The 12,799-nt window shown below is 47.3% G+C and overlaps 1 long non-coding RNA gene across 2 annotated transcripts in view; it reads left to right on the top strand.

Annotated features, from left to right (window-relative positions):
• Nucleotides 1-12,746, top strand: part of LOC122219828 — a 55,559-nt gene extending 42,813 nt beyond the window's left edge. Inside the window, exons 2-5 of one of the 2 annotated variants that reach the window (XR_006202568.1) lie at nt 1,313-1,450; nt 1,890-2,170; nt 5,706-5,843; nt 12,483-12,746. This is a non-coding gene — a long non-coding RNA (uncharacterized LOC122219828). Of the gene's footprint in view, nt 1-1,312; nt 1,451-1,889; nt 2,171-5,705; nt 5,844-12,477 lie in introns of both variants that reach the window. The other variant, XR_006202567.1, reaches the window with a different exon arrangement.
• Nucleotides 12,747-12,799: the final 53 nt, after the last annotated feature.

Raw genomic sequence — 12,799 nt, 5'->3', positions numbered from 1 at the left:
TATCCCCTGCACGTGCACAGATCAGGAGTCAGCCAAGTGTTTGGCCAAGTTTTATGTGAATTTTTAAAAGGCCTCTATGAGGGACACCTGGCTGGCTCAGTAGGTAGAGCATGTGACTCTTGATCTGAGGGTCATGAGTTCAAGCCCCACATTGGACCTACAGCTTACTTTAGATAAATAAAGAGAGAAGGAGAGATAATAGAGAGATAAATAGGAAGCCTCTGTGAATTCTTCCTTTCTTGGATTTCTCTTCCTTCCTATTCTCTGACTTGTCAAACAAGTAAGACTAGCAAATTTATGCTTGAATTCTGGCCATCACATGCTACATATTCTACACAGTGCCTTCAGGCAAAAATTTTTATAATCGCAAATCTTACTCACTGCCCCTCCCTTCTACCAACGGTTGGCTCTCCACCAGTCTCTGCCTGTTTATGTTCTCTCTAGTCCCTTCAAATTGTGTGTTTTAAAAAATTTTAGGGGCGCCTGGGTGGCTCAGTCGGTTGGGCGTCCGACTTCAGCTCAGGTCACGATCTCGTGGTCCGTGAGTTCGAGCCCCGCATCGGGCTCTGGGCTGATGGCTCAGAGCCTGGAGCCTGCTTCCGATTCTGTGTCTCCCTCTCTCTCTGCCCCTCCCCCGTTCATGCTCTGTCTCTCTCTGTCTCAAAAATAAATAAAACGTTAAAAAAATTTTTTTTTTTAATTTTGTCCAGAGTCTATCATTATTAAAATACAATACAGGCTACTTGACCACTATTGAGAAAAAAACAAAAAACCTTCAACTTTTGTAAAACACTCAAGGAAAGGGGTGCCTGGGTAGCTCAGTCGGTTGAGCATCCGACTTTGGCTCAGGTCATGGTTTCATGGTTCCTGAGTTTGAGCCCTGTGTTGGGCTCACTGCTGTCAGTGCGGATCCTCTGTCCTGCCCTCCACCCCTCCCCCACTCACTCTTTCAAAAATAAATAAAACATTTTGAAAAAAACCACTCAAGTGAAGATGTTGACTTGTCTGAAATTCACAGGGATGATAAAAAGTAGCAATATGCAGCTAGTATTCACTGACATATTGATGGTGTTTAAAGCCATGAGAAGAGAAGGGACCACTAAAAGGTGAGCATAAACAGGAAAGGGGCCAAGAATAGAAAGAGAGAGGTTTTGGGGTTTTGGGGTTTTTTTGTTTTTTTTTTTTTTTTTTGCTTTTTTGTTTTTTATTAAATAGTTAATGTAATCCTCTTGAAATTAGCAGTAATTACAGATGCCATTTATTGAACCTGGCACTGAGGTGTTCCATGCATCTCACTGAATTCATCCAACAGTATCACAAGACAAACTGAGGCTGACAAGGGAAGTGCACGCAAAGAGGAACTTTAGGAAGAGATGAGCAGAAGGGAACATTAAGAATGGATGAGAACAGCAGAGTGAAGGAAACTGCTGAGGCGGAGCACAGTTTACAGGTAAAGGAAAGCCTTGGGGAAGTTTTTTAAACCCTCAGACACCCAGTTTCCACATGTGTGAAACGGCAATAATAATTACCTTGCAATTAGTGTGAAAATTAGAAATAATATGGGGATACCTGGGTGACTCAGTCAGTTAAACATCAGACTCTTGATTTCGACGCAGGTCATGATCTCATGGTTTGTGAGATCGAGCCCCACGTCAGGCTCTATACTGGCAGCGTGGAGCCTGCTTGGGATTCTCTCTCTCTCTCTCTCTCTCTCTCTCTGTGCCCCTCCCGCACTTGTGCTTTCTCTCTCTCTCAAAAGTACCCAAAACACTGCACCTAGAAAACATGCAATAATGGAATAGCTATAAGGCCTATGAATGTTATTTATTGTATTTAGCCCTATTCTGTCATCCAAATAGAATAAAGGTCCCCCCCCAAATCCTTACTAGGTGTGGGTGCACATAGGAGTGGAAAAGACTGAAGAGCAACAAGGGTGAAGGCGGACAGGAGAGGAAGGGCCTTCAGGGTGTGCATCCAACGTGGACTTTGTGGCATGACCAGCATCCAAATGGAAGAAGTGAAAAATGTTTCCCAAGACCTCTAGGACCCCATTCGTTTGCATGATCAGTGAGTGGGCTCACCTCCTGGCTGTGGACAATATCTCCGGATCCTTTCAAGGATACGGGCTCAAGCCACATGAAAGGAAGAAAATCTACAAATCAAGTCAAAGGTAAAGCTTTTGCTATTTATTATTACTATTAATTATTTTATTTTATTATTTTATTTATTATGTGAAGTATAAAGCTACATCAATGAGTCCATGCTGATGTCGATAAATTGCTGAATAAGTCTCCCATACAGAAGAACTCCAAATAGGTTTTTTAGATACTCTCTCCTCAAGAAAGTGGAGCATAACTGCCCCTCCTGAAGCGTGGGCTGTACTTAGTGAGTTGCTTCCAAAAGGAATAGCATGAAAAGGGCGGGGATGTAACTTCACAGTGGAGAAATCTGGCAAACACAACCTCGGCTAGGCAATCAAGCTTGACATCAACAGTGATAAATCATATTGATAGTATGTGTGTTGATACAATGTAATAAGAACGGCATTTTACCCCCTTGGCCTTCATCCCCAAAACACATGAACCCCGGTAGGAGAACATTGACAAACCCCAACTGAGAGACATTTTACAAACTACCTGACCAGTGCACTTCCAAACTGTTCAAATCACTGAAAACAAGAGAAGTTTGAGAAATTGTCCCAGCCAAGAGGAGCTTCGGGAGACATGTGGCATCCTGGATGGGACTCTCGAACAGCAAAGGACATTAGGTAAAAACTAAGGAAACCTGAATGAAATATGGACTTTAGTTAATAATATATCAACATTGGGGGCACCTAGCTGGCTCGGTCAGTGGAGCATGTGACCCTTGATCTCTGGGTTGCAAGTGCGAGCCCCATGTTGGGTGTCGAGATTACTTAAAAAATAAAAATCTTAGGGGCACCTGGGTGGCTCAGTCGGTTAAGTGTCTGACTTCAGCTCAGGTCATAACCTCATGGTTCATGGGTTCAAGCCCCACATCAGGCTCTGTGGTGACAGCTCGGAGCCTGGAGCCTGCTTCAGATTCTATGTCTCCCTCTCTCTGCTCCTCCCCTGCTTGCACTCTGTCTCTCAAAAATAAACATTAAAAATTTAAAAAATCAAAAATAAAATAAAAACAAGAATAATATATCAATATTGCTTGATTGGTTATGACAAATGTACCATACTAACATAAGATAATAATAACAGGGAAAGTGGGATCCAGGTATATGGGAATTCTCTGTATCCTCTTTGCAGCTTTTTTGTAAATTTAAAACTGTTCTGTAATTAAAAGTTTATTTTATATTTATATATATATATATATATATATACATTAAAAATTTTTTTGTAATGTTTATTTTTGCGAGAGACAGAGACAGAGTGCAAGTGGAGGAGGACAGAGAGAGAGGCAGACACAGAATATGAAGCAGGCTCCAGGCTCTGAGCTGTCAGCACAAAGCCTGATGCAGGTCTTGAACTCATGAACAGCAAGATCATGATCTGAGCCGAACTTGGACACTCAACCAACTGAGCCACCCAGGCGCCCTATGTATACAGACTTTTACAAGTAAAACACATATATAGATATAATACACACACACACACACACACACACACACACAATTTTTTTTTTCCCCTTTCTCTCTTCTTTTTTTTTCAAGTACAGCTTGACACTGGACACAAAGAATGTTTTTTGGAATCATTTTATTCCTGACTCTGGAGGAGGTGGCTGAAGTCCTGGTTTCACTGTAAAAACACAGGAAACAGTGGGGGACAAGTGTGGACAAAGGCATGTGGATTCCTGGACAAGCAGAAGGGGGTGCCAATTAGTTGGAACAATGGAAAATGTCAGAGAGAGGCAGAGAGACCCATATCTCATCCCACCTACTTTTTAAAAAAATTATGTTTATTCATTTTTGAAAGACAGAGAGAGAGCACAAGCAGGGGTGGGGTGGAGAGAGAGGGGGACACAGAATCCGAAGCAGGCTCCAGGCTCTGAGCTGTCAGCACAGAGCCCGACGCAGGACCCAAACTCACGAACCGCGAGATCATGACCTGAGCCTAAGAAGGACACTCAACCGACTGAGCCACCCAGGCACCCCGAATCCCACCTACTTTTAAAAACTCATGCCTACTCTGAACCTAGTAGAAGAAGTAGTCCAATGCTGGGTAACACTAGCTTAAAAAATGAAAGGAAGGAAGGAAGGGAGGGAGGGAGGGAGGGAGGAGAAGAAAAATAGAGAAAAAGAAGAGGGAGAGAGAGAGAAAGAATTTCCTTTTTAAAAATAACTCTCATTTAAAACAACTTTCTGGAATGTTAGCAGTATTTCACAATGCAGACATCTCAGTTTGGCAGCTTGATTGATTTCCTGATTTCCAGGAAAACTGAGCTGTCATCTGGTCCCTACTAGGCTGCGTACCCTCATGAATATGCAGTTCTTACAAAATGTGAAATGGTTGCTGAAGAAGAGAAACTTAATTCTTTCTGACATATCGCTCCAAGCCCTCCACTGTCTCAAAGAGAAAGAAAACCAGTGGAAAAACTTTCCTCCTTTCCACATAAAGGAGAGGGTGAAGAATTCCTGACGATCCGTTTCCCTGGGCGTCTTCCCACGCACCAGAGGTTCTGGACCCCTCTGTTGGGTGATGAGTCAGAGGAGAACAGTGCACCTGCACGGTTTTGTGTGATACCTACTCAACCGAAAACCGGAGAGCAGCAGCCATGGCTTCTGTTCCCTGGAAGCCTGAGAGCACTGACTGCCACCCTCAGCATGTGTTTCGAGCGCCTCCTGGTACAACCATAACAACGGTGGAAAAGACTAACATTTACTGTGCACTCTGTATGCACTCACCCCGCACCAGTCCTGCACGGTGCGCTCTTCTATTATTCCATTTCAGACGAAGAAACACAAGGCTCAGAGAAGTATCCTGCCCCACACACCTGGTATGATGGTTAATTTTATGGGTCAACTTGGCTAGGCGATGTGCTCAGTTATTTGGTTAAACACGAGTTTGATGACGCTGTGAAGAATTTTTATTTTTTTTATTAAATTTTTACTTATTTATTTGTTTTTTAAGTAATCTCTACACCCAGTGTGGGGCTTGAACCCACAACCCCGAGATCAAGAGTCACATACTCCATCAACTGAGCCAGCTAGGCACTCCTGCTTCGACGGATTTTTGAATATGAATAACATTTACAATCAGTGGACTTAAACATTTTTTTAATGTTTATTTTTGAGAGAGAGAGAGAGACAGAGTGCAAGCGGGGGAGGGGCAAAGAGAGAGGGAGGCACAGAATGTGAAGCAGGCTCCAGACTCTGAGGTGTCAGCACAGAGCCCGGTATGGGGCTTGAACCCTTGAACCATGGGTTCATGTCCTGAGCCAAAGTCAGACGCTTAACCGACTGAGCCACCCAGGCTCCCCAACAACCAGTGACTTTAAATAAAAGCAGATTACCTCCCATAACGTGGGTGGACCTCATCCAAACAGTTGAAGGTCATCAGAGCAAAAGCCGAGGTTTCCCGAAGAAAAAGGAATTTGGCCTCATGAGTGTAATATAAAACTCCTGCCTGAATTTCTAGCTTGCCAGCCTGCCCTACAGATTTCAAACTTGCCAACACCACCCCCTCCCCGGAGAGGTGAGCCAGTTCTTTAAATTCCACTCTTTTTCTCTTAACCCCAAGGCTTTTTGTCTGCAAAGCCCCTGTTCTGCCCTCCACACAATGCAGCCTCCCAGACCCCAGAGTCATAATATAAGCCAAGAGTGACCGGGACGTAGTCTCTTGAGGACCTACTGAAGGAGGATTTGATGTGGAGACCAGGTGAGTGAAGAAAAGTGCTGTTTCTTTCTTTCTTTTTTTTCTTTAATTATAGTGTTGTAATTTTATTTTTTAAGTTTATTTACTTTGAGAGAGTGCCTGCATGTGCACACACACATATGCTCAGGGGAGGGGGAGAGAGAGAGAGAATCCCAAGCAGAGCTCGACACAGGGCTCAATCTCATTGAACTGAGATCACTTGATCGCTTGATCAAGTCAAGAGTTGGATGCTTAACTGACTGAGTCACCCAGGCACCCCGGAAGTGCTGCTTCTGAGAAGGAGGAAGGGAAGATGACAGGAAGATGGGGTGAGCAAGGAGAAAAGAGGATGTGGTAGAAAAAAATCACACTTAATGTTCAGTGAGCGCTTCTTATGTGTCAGACACTGTCTTGAATGCTTTCCTTCTATTAATTTCATTTTTGGGGTATGGAAACAGATGCCCAAGATCACACGGCTGGTTAATGGCAGGCAGCGCACGTCCAGAGCCCAAAACTTAACCAGTGTTGTGCACAGGGAAAGAACGGGGATAGAAAGAGGCACCGCTCTTCTGATGGGGGCTAAAAAAGAAGAGGCCGGACGAAGTTAGAGCTTCTAAAGCCAAGGCCCTGTTCTATTGGGCTGGGCTCCTCCTCAGAATTACACAAAAGTTCTGGGATCTTCTGGACCCCACGACACAAAGAAAACGTCTCTGATAATCCTTCTGTGCCTAAAACCACTGTGATGGTGCACGAGTTAAGAATGTGTGACCTACACGTAGGAGAATCTCTGAGTGATGGTGTCTTCGGCTACAAAGTTATGTAGTTATTTCATATAATAAGAAGCCTGGAGGCAGGCAGTCCCTGGAGTGGTGTCATCAGCTTCCTGATGTCTCCAAGAAATCAGGACCTTGGCATCCTTACGTTTTATCATCCTCAGTGTATGGACTTTTTAGCCTTGGGCTTGTTTCCTGGTGGTTACAGAATGGCTGCCAGAGCTGCAGAGCTCACAAAACCATCTTCAGGGCAGATGGCAGGTACACACCACCTAGATCTCCTTCCCAGACTTCCCCTAAGTCCTCTTGGGCAGAACTGAGTCCTAAGCCCACAAGCAGCAGAGAGAATTAGCTCCTTTGGTGTAGAACAATCATGGGTCACCATCTGGGGCTGGGGGAGAGGCCCACGTTTCTGTGCAGGTTGCAGCCTGAACAAAATGTGGGTTCTTGAAAGAAGAAGGGAGGGTGGCTGATGGATAGGAAACCAACTGTGTCTGTCACAGAAGTCCCCTGTCCCAGTCCACAGGGCTCTTTCAGGTCCATGGTTCTGATGCCACAGGATACACTTGTCACACAGGAATTTCAGCCAAGACTAGGAGCCCTGGGCTCCCAAGCATACTCAGCAGCCTCCTCTTGAGTTTTGCAAGGGTGTTGACAAGGAGCTGGTCACAGTCTCAAAAGAATATGGGGACCAACAGGCCCACTACTTCTCATACCTACTCACCTCCCAACCTGTTCTCTTCCCAGAATCCTAGCAAAATATTCTCAAAGATGAGACCTTGGGGATAACAGAGAAATAAATGCCTTTCTCACAGCTTCCTCTGTTGGCCAGTTAACACAAACCCATCTCTAGGCTTGGCTGTCTTCATGCCTGTGGTGGTTGGGGTGACAGGGACAGTAATGCAGTTCTCAATAAATCACCACACCACTGTCACAGTGGAAAGAACAGTATATGGTAGGTAGGACGCCTGGGCCCCATCTCTACTCTGGAACCCAATGTCTTCATCACTAAAATTGTTTAGAGGAAATGCGGTAAAGTTGGGATGGGAGAATTCCATGCAGTTTGCAAACTAGTTATGGAGGCCTCGGCAAATTCCTGAGCAAAATGCCCCAGTCAGACCTTTCCTACTGGACTGTGAGGTTAGGAGACACAGAGAAATGGGGAGGGGGGTGTAATATGTGTTGTAGGCTTCCAGGTGCAGATGTGAAAGTTTCCAATCCAGCTCTGTGATTACACAAGACGGAGGACGGGGTGAGAGGGAGTGGGTGCGGGTGGTGGTGGGGCTGGGGGATCAGTTAAGAAATAGCAGAGGTTGGGGCACCTGGGTGGCTCAGTGGGTTAAGTGTCTGACTTCGGCTTAGGTCATGATCTTACAGTTTGGTTTGTGAGTTTGAGCCCCACATCAGACTCTTTGCTGCCAGCACAGAGCCTGCTTCAGATCCCTGTCCCTTCTCTCTGTCCCTCCCCTGCTCACTCTCTCTCTCAAAAATAAACACTAAAAAAAAAAGAAAGAAAGAAAGAAAGAAAGAAAGAAAGAAAAAAAAGAAATAGCAGAGGATATGTAAAGTCACATTTTAGGGGTAGCTGGGTGGCTCAGTCGGTTATGCATCTGACTGCAGCTCAGGACAGGATCTCAGGGTCTGTGGGTTCGAGCCCCACATGGGGCTCTGTGCTGACAGCTCAGAGTCTGGAGGCTGCTTCACATTCTGTGTCTCCCTCTCTCTCTGCCCCTCCCCTGCCCTCTCTCTCTCTCTCCCTCAAAACTAAATACACATCGGGGGTGCCTGGGTGGCTCAGTCAGCTAAGCATCTGACTTCGGCTCAGGTCATGATCTCACAGTTCGTGAGTTTGAGCCGCGCATTGGACTCTGTGCTGACAGCTCAGCCTGGAGCCTGCTTTCCGATTCTGTTGTCTCCCTCTCTTTCTGCCCCTCCCCCATTCATGCTCTGTCTCTCTCCGTCTCAAAAATAAACATTAAAATTTTTTTTTAAAAAAGTCACATTTTAGTTTCTATAACAAGGGTTCTTCACTGGGTCCACCAATCACAGACTGCACCCTGTAATTCAGACTCCGTGAACTTGGGTTGAAAAATATCACGATTTTCCGGCCACTTGCTGCCATGTCCTCGGTTCTAAACAGAGGCTGCAGACTAAGGTCATATGAGCAGCATCGATAGAAAGCACAGAGCTTTTCATTCCCCTCTACAGTTGCTGCAGTTATCTTGAAACATCGTTCATGCTCATTTCTACTTCAGATTTGTGGTTTATCAGGCTCACGGCTAGATCTTGTTATCTAATGCGTTAATAAAGAAACCCATGAATTACAACATCACACATTTAAATGTTTTCACAACTGTATTTCAACATAACTGGCTTCTGCTGTAATCCTGTGTGTTTCAATTTATGTTTATGAAAATATTGTTTTGAGAAGGGATCCAAGGCACAGAAAATGGTTAAGAGCCCCCCACCCAGAGGTGCCTTGTTGTCACTGGCCCAGAGCGAGGGCAGAGGTTCCACATCTGCAGGAGGGATTAGATGAGAATTCCCAGGAAATCTCCGGGCAGGGGACCAGGGGTGAGGCCTCCATGGTGACATCTCACTGAGATCTTCGATTTGGTTGAACGGTGTCGAGTCTCTGCTGCCCGTTGTGAAAAGGGAGAAAGTCACTAGCTTCTTACCTTAAATCACAGGAGGATTTAGGGAGGATCACAGAGCCCCGAGCTCACTGTGGATTAGAGGGAGGGTGCACCCCAGCACTAGTGCTTAGGGAATTGTTTCAACTGAATTTAACGACACAAAAGCCTGGAGTGGGGAGAAGAGGTAGGAAGACATTCCTCCCTCCTCAGAAGTGAGTTTCCCACACCCTGGTAGGGAACCAAAGCTCTCTCTCTGTGCCAGGGGAAAGCTGATCCCTTCCCCTTTCAAACAAGCCTGTGGCCCCTCAGGCACTGGGTCATTCACGCACCGGGCTCTTCCCGGCAGGGACAGTTCCAGCCTCCCATCAGCTGCCCCTCACTGGGAACAGCGCCACCCCTAACACACCAGGCAAGCCCTGGCCTGGGTGACACTGGTGGCCGGGCCCCGGCTGTAGGCCCCAGTGGCCTTGGGAGAAGAGCTGCACATTGTACAAGGACACCCTTCCTTTCACAGAGGAGGAGATCCAGTGTGCTGTCACTGAACTGTCTCCAGTCCCTGAGTTTGGCTTCCCTATCTCTGTCAGGAAATTTCAAGCTTCCCTGCCTATCGCAGGCGAAAACAACCTTGTCCACCAACAGGAGGGACACAGAGACTCGTCAGAGGTCCTGCAGGCCGATTCTGAGAGTAGCTGAGCCCAGTCCCCCAGCCAGCCTATAATTGGACTCGTTTCCTGTCCCTCCAGCCATGTGCCCGACGGGCGAGGCCAGAATCCATGAACCCCTTCCCACTGCCCGGCACTGTCACCTCCCTTTGGAGAAACTTCCCGGGTTTGAGAGGATTGTAGGGAAGGGGTTGAAGTGACACACAGAAGTTTACTTCTGGGATGGGGAGGGACTGGAGGGACACTGGGATGATGGGCAAAGGCCTGGGAGTTTGAAAGCCTAGAAATTTTCGGGGGAGCAACTCTAAGATGCAGGCCAGGGCCACCTGCTTCTGCTTCCTGCTTTGTTCTCTGCCCTTGATACTATGCAGTCTGGTGGGGGCAGAGACATGATCGGCAGGACCCTGGGACGACATCTGCCCATTCACAGATAGCTGTCCCAAGCAGGGCTCACAGTGTGCTATGGGGAGGGGAGGCAGAACCACACGGACTGTAACAGACTGTAGCTACCGCCCACAGAGGGCCTGGGGCAGAGGGAGGAAAACACCCATTCTCTTAGGGAGGATTATGGAGAACTTCTTCTCCCATCCAAGTACTAACCAGGCCCGACCCTGCTTAGCTTCCGAGATCAGATGAGATCCGGCGCGTTCAGGGTGGTATGGCTGTCGATGGAGAACTTTCTTCTCGATGGCGGCCTGAGGCAGAGTCTCGAAGGCTAAGGAGGATTTTCCTAAGTGAGGAGGGGGGTGAAGGACCTCCTAGGCAGAGGCTCTGAAAGAAGCTCCAGGCCCACCTGGGGAGCAGTCCTGGGACTCGTGCCCTGAGCTTCACTGTGCAAATGGGGGCTGTGTGTGTGATGGCTCTCAGGAGATGGGGTCTTGCGGTTAAGGACATTTGGCAAGTTCAGGGTTAATGTTGAGCAGACCTCTTTACTGACGGACTTGTCAGAACCTTTAACCTGTTCATGTGCAAAGTGAGCCCCGTGGTGTATCCCAGGACTGGTGGTCTGGCAAGTCACGTTGGGGGGAAGGAAAATAGGAGGCAGTAGGAGTACATGATGTTGGGTAGGATGCCAGGCCAAGGAGACTGGACTGTGTCCTTGGGACCAGTGAGGAGTCTCAGAAGGCTGAAAGATTTAACTGAGGGATTTTGACTCGGGGGACTTGGGGCAGTTTAGTAACCAGCAAGGTGAGGGCTGTGGCGGGACATGGCCAGCCCCTCTCTCCTTGACGGCAGGTTCACCCTGTGGGAGAGGAAGCAGAATCCATGGACATAGGCAGAGAAGTTCAGAGAGGCAGGCTAGAAGGTACAGAAGGCTGAGCCACCACTGAATCCAAGTGTGGGTTAAGTGTCTTGGGCCCAGTGGTCAAGGCTGCTCGGTTCAATTCCCGACATCCCTACTCCCTGGCTGTGGGTATCAGACCCTATCTCCCTGGGACCTCAAGCTTTTTTCTTCTCTTTTTTTAAAAGTAGACATGGTTTCTTTAGAGCAATTTTAGGTTTGCAGAAAACTCATGCCAAAGTACAGAAAGTTCTATATACTCCCTCCCCAACACTCCTCCCGCCCCTGCCTCACAGTTACCCTATTATTAACAGGTTGCATTAGTGTGGTCCATTTGTTACAAGTGAGGAACCAATACTGATACATTATTATTAACTAAAGTCTATGGTTTACTTGAGGGTTCACCCTGTGGTATTTTCTGCTGGTTTTCACTAATGCATGATGTGATGTGTCCACCATTATAGTCTCAGAACAGTTTCACCCCCCTAAAAGTGCCCCGAGCCTCAGTCTTCACTTCTGTAAAATGAGTGTGTGAAGCCCACGTAAGTCCTCCATTGCAGGTTGCTGATTTAGGCCTTGACAAATGGTACTGAACCCAATGAAATGTTTTTCTAAATAAGGTCTGGCGTCCATCAGAATCCCTGGGCATGGGTCAGGGAGGTCTTCATTAAATGTTCTCAGGTCTCAGCTTCAGACCTGCTAAATCAGAGTGTCTGGGGTAGGGCCCAGGAATCTGCATTTAACCCCAGGCCCCAGGGCTGGAATGACAAGGCCAGACTCCTGGCTCCTTCCCTGTGCGTGGGAATTTGTTCTTGCCAAAGCTCTTCAAATGTAAACAGAAAAATCCTATCCACTGTCAGGTTAAAGCTCAGGAGAGATGTATCATTCCCGAGAGGAGGCCGGAGTGGAAGTTTTCCAGAAAGCCCGGAAAAAGCCTGTTTCTGCCTGCCTTCTGCAGCTCCCAGTCAGCAAACCTGCTGTTGTTTCGTATCTTGATTGCTTATCACTCACCCAAAATAACCTGCATGTAATGTCTCACCAGCTGCAGCTCTCTGCAACTCCCTCAATTTAGCAGCCAAACACGTCTGGCTCGGCAACAGAGCGCGGGGCCCAGGAAGGAGCCCCTCCCTCGTGGCCATCGGTAGTGGGTCCAGTAGTGTCCTCCCCGAATCCATGTCCACCCAGAACCTCAGAATGTGACCTTATTTGAAAACGGGGTCTGGGGAGATGTAATTAGCAAGGACCGAGATGAGATCAGACAGGATTAGGGTGAGCCCTAAATTCAATCACTGGTGTTCTTATAAGAACAGGCGAGGCCAGACAGACACGCGGAGGGCAACAGGCCACGTGAAGACAGGGGCAGAGACTGGAGTGATGTAACTGCAAGCCAAGGAACACCAACGGTTCCAGAAGCCACCAGCAGCTGAAGAGAAGCAAGGGAGGATTCTGCTCTGAATCTTCAGAGGGAACATGGCCCCTCCGACACCTTGATTTCAGACTTCCTGCGAGCAGAGCTGTGAGGGCATAAAGTCCTGCTGTTTTAGGCCATCCGGTTTGTGGGGATTTGTCACAGCAGCCTTAGCGAACGAATAAGCTGTCACTGCCCAGACCCCCTGCCCTGGCTCAG

The sequence above is a fragment of the Panthera leo genome, chromosome B2 (genome assembly GCF_018350215.1).
Source record: "Panthera leo isolate Ple1 chromosome B2, P.leo_Ple1_pat1.1, whole genome shotgun sequence".
Classification (NCBI taxonomy): Eukaryota; Metazoa; Chordata; class Mammalia; order Carnivora; family Felidae; genus Panthera; species Panthera leo.
The sequence above is the reverse complement of the archived record's forward strand: the minus strand, read 5'-3'. Positions and strand labels throughout refer to the sequence as shown.